Source organism: Spermophilus citellus (assembly GCF_964194105.1).
Source record: "Spermophilus citellus genome assembly, chromosome: 11".
NCBI classification, from domain to species: domain Eukaryota; kingdom Metazoa; phylum Chordata; class Mammalia; order Rodentia; family Sciuridae; genus Spermophilus; species Spermophilus citellus.
The window spans coordinates 128,903,832-128,918,698 of NC_138192.1; the positions used below are offsets into that span (position 1 = coordinate 128,903,832).

General features: G+C 52.1%; 1 long non-coding RNA gene across 1 annotated transcript; it reads left to right on the plus strand.

Annotated features, from left to right (window-relative positions):
• The first annotated feature begins 2,336 nt into the window (after window positions 1-2,336).
• LOC308630884 lies at window positions 2,337-11,357 on the plus strand. Its single transcript, XR_014018062.1, has 3 exons — window positions 2,337-3,800; window positions 4,950-5,173; window positions 9,196-11,357. It is a non-coding gene; the product is annotated as an uncharacterized lncRNA (long non-coding RNA).
• Window positions 11,358-14,867: the final 3,510 nt, after the last annotated feature.

Here is a 14,867-nt window from a genome sequence, read left to right on the forward strand (position 1 = left end):
AAGTACTTCTAGGCAAAGCCAGTTGTTCAAAGTTGTTCAGTAGTTCAAAGCCAGCCTCAGCAACTCAGCGAGGCCCTGTATCTAAATAAAATATAAAAAGGGGCTGGGGATATGGCTCGGTGGTTAAGCACTCCTGGGTTCAATTCTCATTATAAAAAGAAGAAGAAGAAGAAGAAGAAGAAGAAGAAGAAGAAGAAGAAGAAGAAGAAGAAGAAGGAGGAGGAGAAGTAGTAGTAGTAGTAGTAGTAGTAGTACTTCCAGGGCTAGGGGTAGTGGGTGCCATGGGAAAGAGGAGGCCTCTCAAGAGGGAACAGGGAGGAGCCGAAAAGGAGGCGTGGGAAGCAGGAGATGAGCCCTGTGAACACACAGTGGGCTCAGCTGGGGACTCTCCCTTTAAAGTGGCAATCGCCCTGAGTCACTGAGTCTGAGAAGTGACTCACCTCTCACAGACAGGAGGCAGGACGAGTAATGAAACTCACATTGATGGGGCGCTACTTATGTGCCTGACAGATTTGGCAAGCCCTTAGTGCATTAACTTAATTAGACTTCATAGTACTACCTAGAAAGTGGTACTATGACCATCCCCATCCCCATTCTGCAGATGGAGAAACTGAGGCCCAGGGAGGTACAAGAGATTCGGCAGCACCTGGTGTTTACAGCAGGCTCTGTTCTGGTTGGCTGATGCCTATCTATCTAGTAGTTATTCAATATTTTGGATGTTGCCCTAGTTACACAGCTGAATGGAATTCAAAGCAACCCTGAGCGACGCTGGGAACCAAGATCCCCTCTCCAAGGAGGCAGCTACCAATCACCCAGAATCACCTCACGACAAGCGTTGTGTGTCAGTGGGCTCTGTAAATTACAAAGCACAGTATAAATAGCAAGTTTGTTGATTCCTCCATGGCAGAAGTGAGAGAAGCCTGTTGAAGTGGAGGAAGCTGGTCGGGAGACAGCCCGGGAGATGCTCCTGTGGGGAACCAGCCCTCTCTCTGCTCCCTAAACACAGGGAGAAACTACCGCAGAAGAAAAGTCCTCGGAGAATGGAACCTTGACATACCAGTAGCCAAGAAGCTACCCAGCAGGTTAGGAACTGGCCACCAGGGGGTGCTGCTCCCCCAATCTTCCTCGCACCGGACTTTCCCATCTGCTAGCAAGAAACCAGGATTTAGGAGTCCTAAGGAGCAACCACTCAAGACTTTGAGAAACTGCAAGGAAGGGAGAGATGTTGGGCAACGGTGCGAGTTGATCTCTGTCCCACCGGGAGGAAGGGCAGGATGGAAAGGGAACTTATATCCACTTTCAATTACCAAAACAGCACTGTGGAGGAGCTCTTGCTCCCATTTTACAGATGAGGAACTTGAGGCCAAAGGATGGATAAGATCAGAAGAGGGACAAGCAAAAAGTTTCATCTGATTCCAAGGTCAGTCACCAAGGTATCACAAGTAGATACCAGTTCATTTCACTCTGTGGGGTCACTGGTGACCCTTCCCTGTTGACTTTGCATTGAAACATGACCACAGTTATTTTCTCTGCTAGGCTGTCCCCACCCCACTCCCCCGTCTTTTTTCCCCCCAGCCTATCGGGCTTCTTCTTGAACCTGAAACCTTTTGAAGTCTTGGGCTTCTTGCCTCTGACTTCAGGGACCCTCACCCCACCCGACTCACTACCCATCTCAACACCCACCTGGGCAGAGTGGATGGCTCCTGTTCCCACAGACTGGCTCTGGGCCACCATGACCATGTTCTACCCTACAACCCTTTCCCAACCCAGGGACCCCGAGGGTCGGGTTTTACTCCTTGCACACCACCCGGCAGCACAAGGAAACAAAAGGACATTTGAACCAGGAAGAGACTGTGCCAGCTCCCACCAACTCCTTTTATGGCCTCTGGGCCCAGTTCCTCCTCCTTCATAAAAAGTCAGAACTGGAAAAGTCATAGTCACTGGGTCCTCTTGCGCCAACACTTTCCTTTTCTACAGAAAAACCCGTTGTGCCACCTACCCGTCCTCAGCCACAAGTACAACTTACAAGACCAGGCGAGGCTGGGCAGCGACCTGCGCTGGAGGGAAACTCTAGCCCTGGGGCTGGCAGGACCCGGGCACGTCTGCCTCACCCCGACCCCCCAGGCCCGGTCCCCGCACCTGTTAACCCCGGGCGGGCCTAACCACGGCTTCCCCAAAGGTCCCTGCCTTCCCCCCCACCTTCTGAAGTTCTCAACTGAGCCCCGGGGCCCCGCCCTAAGGAGCCTCCATTTCCGCTCCCCCTCCTAGCCCCCCCGCCCCGCCCCGCCATCCAAACGTCTCCTTTTCAGTGCCCTGGGAGCTGTGTGTAGCTCGCGTGTCTGGGAGCACGTGCGTGCAAGTGATCATGTGTGTGCAGGAGTGTGTGCGGGCTGAACTCGCCACCGCGCACGCGTCGCCTTGGGGCTGTCGCCGGCGCGGGCCGCGACAGGCTCCGGCAGCTGCGTTCAGCAGCCAGGTGGCGGTGCGCAGTGCTGCGTGTGCCCCGCGTGTACTAGCCCAGGCCGCCTGCCGCTCGTGGCGCGGAATACATGAGACGCGCGGCATCTGGGGCGTAGGGACCCATATTCCTTTCCCGCCCGACATTTTTCCTGCTCCGGGGGCCTCCCCTTTGCTCCGCGCGGCGCGCCCCGGGGCGGAGGCCGAGAGCAGCCCCGCCCGGGCCATCCGGCTAGGGTGGTATTGCTGCCGGGCTCGCGCCGCCCCCGCGCCAGCGCCTCGATGGGTTTTTCCATGACTGCATCCGGCCGCCGGCCGCCTTTGTTCCCGCCGTCCCTGGCCTGCCTGCGCGCCTGCCCGCCTCCTCCCTGCGCGCCCGGGTTTTTCCAGGGCTCAATTGGAGCATGGAGGAGCCGCCTCCCCGCCCCCGGTCTCCCGCGCCCAGAGCAGGCCCCGACTCCTCTTCTGGAGAACCAAGCCCTCCCAGGCCCGTCGCTTTGTCCCTTCCACCCTCGTCCGCGTCTCCAGGACTTGTGGCCTCAGCCCCACACTTGTGCGCAAAGTTGGTCATCACCCCGACCTGCGCGCCGGGGTATTTGGCGAGGGCGCAGTCCGTGTTGCGGGTCTCCCCGCCCCCCAAGACTGCACTTCCTTAGAGCGGGGGTCGCCTCTGCCTCGGGGGTGCATAAGGGTTTCAAGCTCTCCCTTAGGGGCTGACCGCGCGGTCTGGCGTTTGGACACCGGGCGGACCGCGGAGAGAGCTCGCTTGCCGGGAGATGACCGCGTGTTCGTGGCGCGAGGGCAGCTCCTTGTTGATACAGCGCCCATCCGCACGGGAAAATGAACACACTTTCAGGCAAAAAGCAGCAGCGCTCGGGGGTCTCCTCCGTGACCCCCCCAAGCCCCTCCTCGCTGTCAGGAAGTCAGGGGAGGTGGACCAAGAAGGGACTGTGGGGAAATGGGGGGGGTATTTCACAGAATGAGGGCACACCCGGAGACCCGCGTCACTCCCTGGGGCAGGCACGGGGCCCTTGGTTCCCATATGCCACATGGAGATTGTGCGTCCTTGGCCCCGTCTGCCAGCGCTGAGTAGAATTCAGTCTGTGTCTCCGCTCAGCCACTGTGCGTTCCTGGGAGCCCCCTGGCTATTAACCCGCATGTTGGCGGAAAAAGTGTCAGAAACGCACTGTTTGCTCCTGAGTGCGGCTACGTAAGCGGCCGGAGAAGCCAGACCATCAGGATGGCCTCCAGGCTGAGGACGGGCTATGGGGGCATCTTCGCACAGGAAAGGGGCCCCGAGTTAGGAAGGTGACTCCTCCTGGGCGGATTCCTTTCCACTGCCGGTAGGAGGTGGCTCTCAGACCTCCGGGATCGGGAGGTGAGGGACACCCAGACCCCTGCTGGGGGCGGAGGCAGGGGTGGCCCCTTCCGTCCTGAGGGCCGGCTTCCTGCGGTTCAGCCGAGTCCTCCCTCCACCACCCGGTCCCTGGGGATTATTATTTTTCTTGAGCAGGAACCGGGGCCTGCAGGCTGCTTCCTCCCGCGCCGTCTTTTTTTTTTTTTTTTTTTTTGGTCAGCTTCGCTGGCTCTCCCAGGTGCCCCTTGTGACTAGGCCCCTCTCTCCTCAAGCCTTTTATTTGCTCAGAAGCTGGGGAGCCTTCACCCCCACTCCCAGAGGCCTGGCGTGGGAAATCCAGCGCAGCTGGGTTCCCTCCCGCTCACAGATGTCCTTTGCCCCTGTGGAATTGGTGGAAGGTCCCAGAAACCGAGGCAGAGCCTTAGCTAAGACCCAGCACTGTCCCCATCGCCTTCACTCACCCCATCCCCGGCCCAGGAGACTTAACCTTGGTGCCTGCAGCGCCTCATCCACTGCCCCTGCCCCATGTTGAATGAACAAGCAGGGCCTCCTTAGACCCTCTTAGAAGCAGGATGCAAGGCAGTTCCCACAATGAAGGCATCTGGCTTCTTCCTTTGCCCTGCTCTGGTGGTTTCACGTGGTTTCCACCTGCCCTCCCTGGCCAGGCCCAGCCGGTAGGACTCCGAGTGGAAAGAGAACCCATGCGCAGATGCCTGCTGAATGGCTCGCAGACCCAATTCCCATGGGAGGCAAACATCCACTGTCTGTCACAAAGAGTTGAACAGTTGTACCCACCAGCTTCTTGTTTGCTGTCCTTTTGTCCTCAGCTGCCCTGGCCCTCCACTTACCCTTCAATCATATTCTTGCTCAGGCTTAGAATCTGGAGACCTGGCCTTAACCACTACTCTCCGGCATGCCCTCCACTCCTCTCATGTGTTCCAGAAGTTCCCTGGAGGTCAGGGTGTTTTTCTTCCCTTTAAAGGAGAAAGAACAGACACACAGCGGTTGCTTTGATCTCAGTGGGCTCTAAGAATGGAATGAGACTTCCCACAATGATAGCAAACACTTATTTAGCATTTGCTACAGCCAAGCTCTTTATGAATACTAATTCATTTAACCCACATAACCACACTAGGAGGGAGTCGAGCTTTTGTCTCCACTTTATGGATGAGAATACCAAGGCATGAGAAGTGACGGAACTTGTCCAGGGTCACACAGTGAGAAGCTAAGCTCGATGTACTACAGGTACCTGCTCCAGAACCCATGCTCTGATCCTGCCCTTGTGAAATTTTGCACCATAGATTTGGGAATCGGTGCTGACTGACACCCACAGCTCATCTGTGAAAGAGGAAGAAGAGGGTAAGTGCTGGGGTTAGGAGGGCTGGGAAGAGCCTCATCTGTAACGGTGCTGTCTGACCCAGCTCCCACTTAGGGGCTGTTAAAATTGCTTTATGTTTTTTTTTCTTTTTAATTATAACTGTCAACCTAGAAATTTATGACAATAATAACCACCTTGCTGGTAGAAAATTCCAGTCTGCTACATGACTACAGCTGTTGGTGCACGCCTATAGTCCCAGACACTCAGGGAACTGGGCTAAGAAGATGGCAAGTTCAAGGCCAGCTTGGGCAACTTAGACCCTGCCTCATAAAAAGGGGGGTAGGTATTGAGACTTGAACCCAGTGGCACTTTATCACCAAACTTCATTCCCAGCCTTTTTTATTTTTTATTTTTGAGACAGAGTCTCACTAAATTGCTTAGGGCCTTGCTAAATTGTAGAAGCTGGCCTTGAACTTGAAATCCTCCTGCCTCAGCCTCCTTCACTGAGATTATAAGCATGTGGCACTGCACCTAGCTCCCCGTCTCAAAATTCTTTTTTTTTTAATTTTTTTGTAACTTTATTGTACTTATTTATTTTTTATATGGTGCTGAGGATTGAACCCAGTGCCTCACCCATGCTACTAGGCAAGAGCTCTACCACTAAGCTACAGCCCTAGCCCCTCAAAATTCTTAAAAAGGAGTGAGGGCTAATGACACAGCTCAGTGGTAGAGCACCCCTGGGTTCCATGCTTAGTACCAAAAAAAAAAAAAAAAAAATTAACAGGGAACTTGCTCCTGATTCTAAGAGGAATCTTGTGGACAGTATGGACATAGATCCACCGACAGAGTGTGGTCTGTCCAGACTCTTTGCACTCCATGACTTCTGCCTACCTTGTCTTTCTTCATGTTTGGCTGCCTGCCGCAGAATGCCCTCCTGCTCATGTCCCTCTTCCTGGGTGGCTCTTTTCCCTACTCTGCCTGTTGATTCCTACATTTAAGGACCCACACTTGTTACCTGTTCCTCAAAGCCTTTTTTTTTTCAATACTGGGGCTTGACACAGCAGCTCTAAGTCTCCGTGTTTGTGAAATGAGTGATGAAGCCCGGGGGCCTTCTTCTGGAACCTCGTGAGCAGTTGCTGGCTTCCTGACAGTTTTGTATAAGCTTAAAACATGCCCTTGCAATCCCCAGCACCCTAAAACAAAACAAAACAAAAAAATTCCCCAAGTAACTGCATCTGGATATTCCAATTTAGTGATGTCCCCATGAACTCGATATTTACATGCTGAGAGCGAACGTCAGCCTACGGACTTGGTTTACCTGTCATTGATCTGACACTTTGGGGCTGACTGTCATTAACCAGGAGGCTCAACAGCATTCTGAGGCTGGTGGTGGTTTCATGGTCAGGCCTCTGCAGTGCGTTAGAAGAGGGTGAACATCCCCTGGCGGTGCTGGGAGATGTGTGATTTATCTGAAAAGGGAAGGGACTTGAGCAGCTAGTTCAAAAAACAGGTCCAGCAAGGCGCGGCCCTTTGGGCTTGCTGCTTGGCACCACACCCCTGCTGCTCCGAGGAGCTGTTCATCCCCCGAAGTAGGGCAGCCCCATCCACCAGACCTCAAAGGAGTGCTCCACATGGTCAGGGGGACTGGCAGTCTTGGGCCCCAAGGGTCAGACTGGCATCTAGCCATAGCCTACCGCGTCCCCCCACCACACCCTCCTGGACATTCCAGGCAAATGTACATGCCCCTGTGTCCAGGTTCCTAGAAGTCTCCTACCTCGGAGGGTGGGATGCTCCCCGCTGCCCTCACCCCGATCCCTGGGGCCTGGCAGGGCTTTGCAGCCTCACTCCCCATCCTCACGGCAGCTTGGAGGGTTTTCCTGGCGGGGCCCATCCCTGCACCTGGGGCCTCCATTATCTTGGCTCAGAATTTCCTAGGTACGCCAAGTCCTCATCAGGACCCCTCCTCCCACCCCCAGACACAGACCAGGGCCTTTGGTGGTCCTCGGGTGCGGTGCGAGGTTCCTGGAAGCCGCCTACATTTGCTTCATCCCCTGAACTTGTTTACTGCAGTTCGCAGCCTCCCCTGGGCTGGCGGGAGCCTTCTCCCCGAGAGGAAGCCTGTTTGTATTTGCTTCCTCATGGCCCTGGTGAGCCCTTCTTGCCTCCTGGGCAGAACCCATGCCCTTTCTTTATTCAGACTGTGAGAAAATGGTCCCAGGACCCTCAGCAAGCCTCCCTGCCCCATGTAGACGCTGACGCCCTCTTCCCGGCTCTCCCTGGACCCCCACCACTACTTTGGTGTCTTCTCTTCCTACTCACTTTTCTGCCTGATCCTTGAGATTTGGTGACTGCAGTTTGGGTCTGACCTCTCAGCCAAGGACCTGGCGTGAGTCTGGCTTCCCACTCAGAATCGGCAGCAGGTTCTAGGGGACTGCTTGCTGCACTCTGTGTGTCCTTGGGCTGCCACTGCCCAACCCCAGCTCTAAGCCCAGGATACTGCTCCATCCTCCCCCCACAGTTCTGCTGCCCTGGTCTCTTCCCCAACCAGCCAGGTTGGCCCCAGGCAATTTCTAGTTGATGGGATTAATACAAACTCCAAGGAAGGAAGGGAGAGAAAAGGAGGGAGGAGGGGAAGAGAGAGAAAGCTCTCTCAAAAAAAAAATCCATAGGAACATGATAAAAAATTAAAAAGCTGCCAGATATGACAGCGCCCAGCTATAATCCCAGCTACTCTGGAGGCCGAGGCAGGAGGATCACAACTTCCAGGCTGCGGCTACTTAGTAAGACCCTGTCTTGAAATAAAAAGTGGTGGGAGAGCTGGGTGCTGTGGCTTATGCCTGTAATCCTGGCAACTGGGGAAACTGAGGCAGGAGGATCACAATTTCAAAGCCAGCCTCAGCAAAATAGGAGGTTCTAAGCAACGTAGGGAAACCTTGTCTCAAAATTAAAAAAAAAGTTGGGGAGGGGGGCTAGGATAGGACTCCATGGTTAAGCGCCCCTGGGTTCAATCCTAATACCCAACAAGAGGGCTGGGGATGCTCACTGGTAGATGCCTGGGGGGAAAAATTAAAGGCAGAAACACCCACAGAGCCTGAAGGTACCCTTGCTCCTGAGTTGCCATTTGCCCAGGTAACTTTTTGGTGTTTGGCAATTTTCTTGGCATAAGTACTCCCACCATGGCTGATTTCAAGCTGCCAGAGTAACATCAGTGACTGCAGAATTGAGAGGAATGCACCCAGGTGTCCGGAGAAGAGCCAGCCCCTGCTCGCCACAGTAACAACATGTGAGCGGCGTTCGACATACAAGCAGAAACAGAAACACTCAGAGCGAACTTGTAGACACTGGCACCCTGCTGCATATGCTATACCTACCCAACCTCAGTAAGATGAGCCAGGCACAGCAAACAGGGCAGTGGAATGTATGTGCCACCCTCACCTGCGCCTCCCAGAAGACTCTAGGCATCCAGCAGTCACAGGTGGTAGAAAACCATGGAAGGAGCCAGGCCAAGTGGTACACTCCTGCAATCCCAGCAACTTGGGAGGCTGAGACAGGAGGATCGAAAGTTTGAGGCCAGCCTCAGCAATTTGGCAAAGCCCTAAGCAACTTAGTGAGAATTTGTCTCAAAGTTAAAAATTAAGAAAACAAAAAAAGAGTCTGGTGATGTAACTTGGTGGTAAAGCCACTGGTTGAACCCCTGTTACCGAAAAAAGAGGACCATCGGGTAAACAATGGGCAAGTGATTTAAGAAGCTAATAGTGGGGGGCTGGAGGTGTGGCTCAAGCAGTAGCCCGCTCGCCTGGCATGCATGCGGCCCGGGTTCGATCCTCAGCACCACATACCAACAAAGATGTTGTGTCCGCCGAGAACTAAAAAAATAAATATTAAAAATTCTCTCTCTCTCTCTCTCTCTCTCTCTCTCTCTCTCTCTCTCTCTCTCTCTCCTCTCTCACTCTCTCTTTAAAAAAAAAAGAAGCTAATAGTGGTGCCAATTTTGAAAAAGTAATAACTGTGGCTTGAGTAAATCTTGAAGAGACAATGTGCTAAATTCTAATCCAGTATTTAGGAGTTAAGCGAGCCCTTAATTCAGGACAGGGTTTAAACTGTTCTTCTAAGAAGAAAACAAACAAAACTTCGACCAACTGCATTTGAAACTTCAGATCCAATTTCCCAGCCAGAGAGAATTCTGGAACCAACAACACCTGGAGAGAGAAGCCTCATGGGGTAACGTCGCTCATGGGAGTATGACTGTGAACTTTCTTGGTCTTCATTAGAAGCCCTGGTTTAGCTGGGGAGGCTGAGATAGGAGGATCATGAGTTCCTCAGCAACTGCGAGGCACTAAGCAACTCAGTGAGACCCTGTCTCTAAATAAAATACAAAATAGGGCTGGGGATGTGGCTCAGTGGTTGAGTGCCCCTGAGTTCAGTCCCTGGTATCACAAAAAAAAAAAAAAAAAAAAAAAAAGCCCTGTTCGTCCCAGCCTAAGCCACCAAGACACTGGCCTTGATGGCTGCCCAATACCCCTCTGGGCTCTGCGAGGAAGCATTTGCTCTTTGAAGCAGGTATGTAAGCAGAGGGATGCAGCCCGCTGGGTTGCTAGGTGGCTGCTGTCACTCTGCCTCCCGGCACCCGCCTCAGGCATTCTGCCACCTTGGCCAGAAGGACAATTAGGTCTGACGTCCACCTGGTCTGGCTACTCCCTGGAAAGCTGCTTCTGGTAGACACCAAAATGGTGTTTCCTATACCCGTTAGATGCGAAGGAGACCTCTAGGCCTCATGCCGCGCTGGCCTCTGTGAACCCCTCACCTCCCCGAGTCAGTCCTGGGAATGACCCAACGAGCAGTGCAGTGGTGAGCGTTAGGGTCCCAAGACATTGGCGTGTAGGGAGGAAGTGTCTGTCTCATGGCTGGACCTGAATGTTTAGATGAGCAGGTGCGGGGACCCCTTTGCATGCTGCTGGCCGCTGTGAAATGACAGTGTTTCCCTGGAAGCAGGTCACTGTTGCTGATGCCCCTGGCACCATCTTCTCCAGGGAGACCTCTTGAGCAAAGCCATTAATAACGAGAACACGGGAATCTACCAAGTGTTCAATAAAGATGTATACAAAGTTCAAGGGAGCTTCAGGCTGCAACCAGATAGATGAGAAATCTTTTGTCATATGATGTACACATGAGGACGCCTGCATTTCTTTTGTTTAGTCAGCAGAAAGAGTACAAGTGGGTTGGGTGCAGTAGCCCATGCCTATAATCCCAGCAACTCTGGAGCCTGAGGTGGGAGCATTGCAAATTCGAGGCCAGCCTCAGCAGCTGTGTGAGACCCTGTCCCAAAATAAAAAATAAGACGAGCCAGGCATGGTGGCGCATGCCTGTAATCCCAGCAGCTTGGGAGGCTGAGACAAAATGACTGTGAGTTCAAAGCCAGCCTCAGCAATGTCGAGCGCTAAGCAACTCACTGGGACCCTGTCTCTAAATAAACTACAAAATAGGGCTGGGGATGTGGCTCAGTGATCCAGAGTCCCTGAATTCAATCCCCGCTACCAAAAAAAGAAAAAAAACAGTGAATCTGAAAATAGTGAGTGCTGGTAAGGATGGACTAAATGAGTTCTCTTAAATACAGTCCCTGGGAGGTACTCTGGGACCACCTAGCAACACCTAGGTACGCTGAAGGGGTGTGTGTGCTGCCCGTGGGTGTCCCCCACCAAGGTTTTGGAACAGGTGTTCAAGAAAACAACACAAGATATCTATTGAAGCACCTATGTTTGCTGTAACAAAAAAAAAAGGGGGGGGGGAAATAAGCTGTCTCAGCAAAAGAAAGGACAAAATGAGCCTCGCTTGCTCCTGTAGAGTCCACGCTGCAGTTAACATGAGAGGACAGGATCTGCCGCAGCAACGGGGGTACCTCTCCAAAACGTAAGGATTTATGAAGCAGGTTGCCCAACGACCTGCAGCGATTCCATTTACATAAAGATTCAAAACACAAAATAGCAGGTTCTGTGTAGATGTGTGTTTGCCCTGTGTAGCCAAAGAGGAGAGCACATGTGGGTGATCATGTCGGCCTCCGAGGGGTTACCTCTGGGGCAAGAGGGATTCTAGCTATTCCTGCAAAGCTGTCCTTCTTTCTGTTTTTCATTTATTCTGCGTTTATTGGTGCATCACAGCTTTACATAACCAGTGTTCACTTTGCCATAATCATACACGTAGGGGGCTTGATTTACCCTATTTCAGTCCCTGGTGCCCCTTGCTTTCTTTCTTTAAAAAAAAAAATGTGGCTGGGGTCACTTGCCTAGCATGTGTGAGTCACTGGGTTTGATCCTCAGCACCACATAAAAATAAGTGGATAAAATAAGGGCATGGCGTCCAACTACAACTAACAAATAAATATTAAAAAAAAAAAAAGAAGCAAGTTGAAGTAGGGCCAGGGTTGTGGCTCAGAGGTAGAACTCTTGCCTGCCACATGTGAGGTACTGAGTTTGATCCTCAACACCATATAAAAATAAATAAATAAAGTAAAGGTACAACTAAAAAATATTTTAAAAAGAAGTTCGAAGTGATATGTCTGGAAGATTCAGGAAGGGACCCAATACATTTGTGGTTTTTTTAAGTCACTAAATTCCTGGTAATTTATTATATATTACTGCAGTAGGACACTAAGCCTGTAGGGATGCTTCATAATTTCAGCCTTTTGTTTGGTTTTATTTTATAATATTAAGTTGGGAGAACACTAGCAAGGCCTACGCCATCTGTTCCTTCTTCCCATCCTTCATCCTCCAGAGGAGAGGGCTGTGCAGGAATCTGCTCCACAGCCACTGCGTTCCAGAGGCTTCTCTGCAGTAGGCAGAGCTGCTGCCTGTGTCCAGTGGCCCTGGGGTTGTGGAAGCCCTGTTTGTCAGAGGATGCTCAGGATGTTGGGGTGGGCGGCAGGGAGCTGACCCCTTGCTCCCTACAGCTGTCAGAGGCCCAGGAGGAGGAGCTCCACAGACACTCCCACTGCCTGTCTCCACCTGGTGATGAGGCCATTTGGACTGGCCGGGGTCGTGGGTCTTTGCCTGGGAATGGAAACTCCAGATGATGGATGGCCAGGTCCTCCTCCGAAGCAGAGCAGCTCACCCTGGGCGGGAGCCCACCAGAGGACCCCGAGAGCTGTGCTGTGCGGTGAAATGCCGAGTGAATGCCATTCGCTCAACAAAGCTGGGCTTGAGGACAGAAAACCGAGAAGAGTGGGAGTAGGAAGAGTGGGGTTCAGGAAGAGCCCTGTTCCAGAGAAGGCCAGTGTGTATTTGCACATGTGCCCGAGTGAGTGATTGTAAGGGCCCCCGATAAGAAAGCAGTGTGTCGGTGTGTGCGTGCACAGTATGTTACCCTCACATGTGTGCACACGCAGAGCCCTGGGCCAGGGCCATGGGAGGGGAAGCAGGGCAGAAGGAGGAGATAGAGCCACAGACAGAGGAGGCTGCAGAGCCCAGATAAGGCACACAGGCAGAGGGCCCTCTTGAGTGGAGAGCAAGATGGTTCTTCCTTCCCCAAATCTGGAAACCAGGCAGGAAATGTACCATCAAGGGCCTGGCAGGTAGCCCCACCTGCCCAGGGTGACCCCAGCATGGGACCGGGGGATAGGGGAGGACAAAGGATCACTCCATGTGGACCATCTGAATTGTTGTACAATAAATATGTATTCCAAACCAGTTGTAAAATCCAAAACAGACACCAGAATAACAATGGGTTCCGATAATTTTTATTAACCACATAAAGGCTGAGATGCCCTGGCTGGGACGTGGGGCTGGTGGTGCTGCTGCTTCTCACCACGCATGGGAAACAGGAAGTCCACTTGAACCCTGGAGCTTGAAGCCAGCCTGGGCAATGTAGACTTTTGTTTGTTTGTTTGTTTTCGGAACCAGGAATCAAACTCAGGGCGCCCTACCACTGAGCCGCACCTCCAGTCCTTTTTTTTTTTTTTTTAAAGAGAGAGTGAGAGAGAGAGAGAGAGAGAGAGAGAGAGAATTTTTAATATTTATTTTTTAGTTCTCGGCGGACACAACATCTTTGTTGGTATGTGGTGCTGAGGATCGAACCCGGGCTGCACGCATGCCAGGCGAGTGCGCCACCGCTTGAGCCACATCCCCAGCCCAGTCCTTTTTATTTTTTTTTTTTTTTGAGACAGGGTCTCACTGAGTTGCCTGGGCTGGTCTGAAGCTTGAGATCCTCCTCCTCAGCTTCCTGAGTTGCTGGGATTACAGGTGGGCACCACTGAACTCAGCAAATTCAGACATTTTTGAGGAGAATAGTAAATGGATTTTAGGGGGACTTGACGGGGCTGAAGAACATACACTTACACTGCTTCCAACAAGGTTTGTTGGGCCTGAAGAATGGACAATGGCTTGTAAATGATTCTCTATTTTTTTTATATATTTATTTTATTAGGTGTAGATGGACACAACACAATGCCTTTATTTTTATGTGGTGCTGAGGATCGAACCCGGGTCCTGCCCATGCTAGGCGAGCGCTCTACCTCTGAGCCACAATCCCAGCCCCGTAAATGATTCTCTAGGGGACAAAATAGAGGACAATGGTGTGTGACAAAGTCTGCAGTGTGCCTTCAGACTTTCTTCCTGTCATGTGAGTGAGTTAATGGAAACTCAGGGAAGGGACCCGTGGTCCTTGTTTTCTTCCTTGGAGGTCTGGGACTTTGCAGAGGAAAGCCAGTCCTGCAGGGGAGGGAGAGACATGGGGGGTTGGAGGGACCTGGATTGAGAGGAGGGTCTAAGGCCTCTCAGCATGTCCCAGGGCCAGGCTGAGCATCTTCTGAGCCCCAGGGGTATTAAGCATAGAAAGCAACCGAGTGACTCAGAGCAGGATCAGGCAGTGGGACTTCCCCAGTAGGGGGCTTCTCAGGGTGAGTGCAGGGTCAAGGAGAGCATGGAGGTCAGGTGGGGAGGCACAGACACCCACCGGCAACCTGCTGGGGCCTGGCAGGAGCTGTGGAGATATGGGCTGTCATGTGAGGAGGGGTCCAGGCCTGAGCCCCCATGCCCCAGCCAGGGCGTCTCAGCATTAATGCTGTTAATAAAAATTATAGGAGCCCATTGTTAGTTTTGTATTTTCCTGTTTGTTTTTGGTATGGGGGACTGAACTCAGGGCACTTTACCACTGAGCAAAAGTCCCCAGTCCTTTTTATTTTTTATTGTGAGACAAGGTCCCACTCAATGGCTAAGGTTCTCACTAAGCTGCTGAGGCTGGCCTCGAACTTCCTTCTGCCTCAGCCTCCAGAGTCACTGGGATCACGGTGTGTGCCACAGACCCAGCTGGAAGCCACTGTTGGTACTAAGATCCTGCACTAGGTCCCAACAGACTAGTCTAAAAATCAAAACGGAGTCACTCACAATTACATTCTAGCCTTTTCCAGAAATAAAGATAACGGGTTAATGGCTGGGGGTGTCGCTCAAAGATGAGCATTTGCCTAGTAGGCATGAGGCCATGGGTTCTGTCCCAGCACTGAAAAAAGAAGTCAGGATTAGAGAAATAAAAGCCAAATACTCCAAACAGAGCAGTTTAAATCAGCAAAATAATGGATTCCTTTTTTTTTTCTTTGTCATTACATAAAAAAGTAACCGGAAGTAACCTGATGTCAGCTGATGAGTCACTTTTTTACTACTCTGCTTCCCTGTCGCTGCCCTAGGGGGGAAATAACTTTGAATCAGACCAATCTACTTTTCCACTTCTAGTTTCCGTTTCTGCTGTCTT